At 53.1% G+C, this 2,487-nt stretch overlaps 1 non-coding gene across 1 annotated transcript; it reads right to left on the reverse strand.

Moving 5' to 3' along the window:
- Positions 1–1,330: 1,330 nt before the first annotated feature.
- TRNAL-UAG lies at positions 1,331–1,412 on the reverse strand. Its single transcript has one exon. It is a non-coding gene; the product is annotated as a tRNA-Leu (tRNA).
- Between the last annotated feature and the right edge of the window lie 1,075 nt (positions 1,413–2,487).

A 2,487-nucleotide genomic window follows, 5' to 3' on the forward strand; every position in this document is an offset into this window, starting at 1 on the left:
CAGCTCATTGAAGTGAGAGGCCCCTTTGCCTTTCTGACTGGCCTCACACACCTGGGTGGGGGGCTAAAACTCCCTATTCTTCTAAGCAATGGCATCAGGACTGGGAGGGGCCTGGGGCTAAAGACCCTGCCAGTCTACCCGGCAACCAGTGATGCATTTCCAAATGGTTGCCTGGCAGCCAACAACTGCTGGCCTTCACTGGATCAGGTAAATGAGATCATAAGGTCTATACAAGAAAAAGACTGCCTAGGAGGAGGGGCAGCAGCCATGGTGAAGATACTGAGAGCAGATGAACCTGGGCACCTCTCTTTCTTGAAGATCATGGACACACTATGAACTGCCACCTCCAGAGGAAAGCTGTATCAGCCTCTGGATGATACTTGTGAGTAAGTTACTTGAAATCTAACTAGATATATAGCCTGCAGTAACTCAGATGTGTGATCACAGGGTTATTCTTTGATATTGCTCTACCTTGTACCCTATTCCAAGCCTACTCTTTGTAATCAATAAAGTTCTCCTGTGTACCTAGTGTGGGAGACTTATTGGGAGAGGGTCTAGATCAGGTGTAGGCAATGTTTTTTGGTTGGAGTGCCAAAAAATCCACAATGTCTACCTTGAAAGGTGCCAGAGTGCTGACATGCTAGAGCCCAGAGCAGCTGTTTGCAGCCTCCCAGCTGCAGCCAGGGTTTGCCAGCCCCCCAGCTGCCTGCTGGAAACAGCCTGGGCTCCATCACCAGCAGCAGCTGCTTCGAGCCTGGGCTGGCAGTGGCATGCTAAGCAAAATGGCCTTGCATGCCATGCTCAGCACGCATGCTGGGGGTTGCTGATCCCAGTCTAGATTGTGCTTTAGGGTCCCCTTGGTCCGGCTGACTAAGGGAGAGCACTAGTTGTGCCTCAGACTAAGGGAAGCACCCCAAGTTCTTGCAGTGGGTTGAGTACCCTCTAGAACTGCAAGGCCCCAGGGGGCAGAGAGCCTAGGAACAATCCAGACCCTGGGTGGTGGCAACATTACCTTGAAGCTTGCGGGTGCGGTCCTGGAAGGGGCTCAGCTGGACATGTGGCACCCCCTGGGAGGCACTCAGAGCCTGGTAGGTGGTTCAATGCAGGAGCACCCCCTATTGACCCACCATAAGGAACATCTCCTGACACAAACATTGCTGCTAGCAACTCTGGCCCATGACAGCAGTCACCATTCCCCTTCAGGCACCACCTCTGGAGGGAGCTTCTTCCACAGTCTGGACACTCTGACTGTGAAGAAGTTTTTCCTAGTTTTGAGCCTGAATCCAGGAGTTTGTGGTCATTACTCCTGGGTTTCCCTGGTGAAAAACTATGGCAGCAGTGGGATTCGAACCCACGCCTCCATAGAGACTGGAGCCTAAATCCAGCGCCTTGGACCGCTCGGCCATGCTACCACTGAATTTGCAGCTGTGCACTAGACTTAGGATACTGTGGGGGGGGTGTCTCCAGGATGAGGTGTCCCACGTGACAGATGTATTCTGCCTTATGGTTCCTGGACATCCAGAGGGTGAGTTTTATCTCCACCTGGTAGTTCTTCCCATCTGCAGACAGCATTCATGAATGCAGTGCCTTATTCACAGATTTCTCCATTCGCGGAGGATGTGGCAGAAATGCCACCGTCGGTGCCCCTCTCCAGAGACCTGTCTCTGCCAGCGTGAGAGGCTGGTGTTGAATCCCTCAGGGCGGGGATCTCCCACCTTGTCTGCATGACAAAAACCTGGGGCTGCTGAGGTCAGGGAGGTGATAAAAAGGCCTGGGCCAGGAAGAAGGCAGCCATTAGCCATGCGGTCATCCAGGTGAATCTGAAACTGGGAGAGGAGCTTCACCATCGGAAACTGGCTCTCTCCTCATCACCGCATGCTCCAAGAGTGCCCTGCCTCCAGAGGAAACTCCAACCACCTCTGGATGATGCGAGTGAGTAAGCTACTTGAGATCAGACTAGATATTTAGCTTCAGTAACTCAGATGCGTGTTGAATGGTTTGCTCGATGGGATTCCTCTGATATTCCTATGACACTGCTCTACCTTGGAAGTTGGTTCCAGCTCCTAGCTGCCCGGATTGTGAAGTAGTGCCTCCTGATGTCTAGCCTGAATCTACTCTCATGATAGGAAGCTTTGACTGCTTGGATGGCCACTATTCCATGTTACTCCCGGTAGTGTTCAGGGGAACAGGGACTCTCTCATTGCCTGCTGGTCCCCCTTGGCAAATCTATAGATGGCCACCTAATCCCTCCTCAGCCTTCTCTTGTGGAGGCTGAACAGGTTCAGGTTCCGTCACCTCTCCTCGTAGGGCCTGCCCTGCTGTCCCTGGATCATGCGGGTGGCCTCCTCTGGACCCTCTCCATGCTCTCCACATCCCTCTTGAAGTGCAGCACCCGAACTGGACGCAGTACTCCAACTGCGGCCTGACCAGTGTCACATAAAGGGGGAGGATCACCTCCTTGGACCTGCTCGTGATGCATCTGTGGAT

This window comes from Alligator sinensis, unplaced genomic scaffold (genome assembly GCF_000455745.1).
Source record: "Alligator sinensis unplaced genomic scaffold, ASM45574v1 scaffold657_1, whole genome shotgun sequence".
NCBI classification, from domain to species: Eukaryota; Metazoa; Chordata; order Crocodylia; family Alligatoridae; genus Alligator; species Alligator sinensis.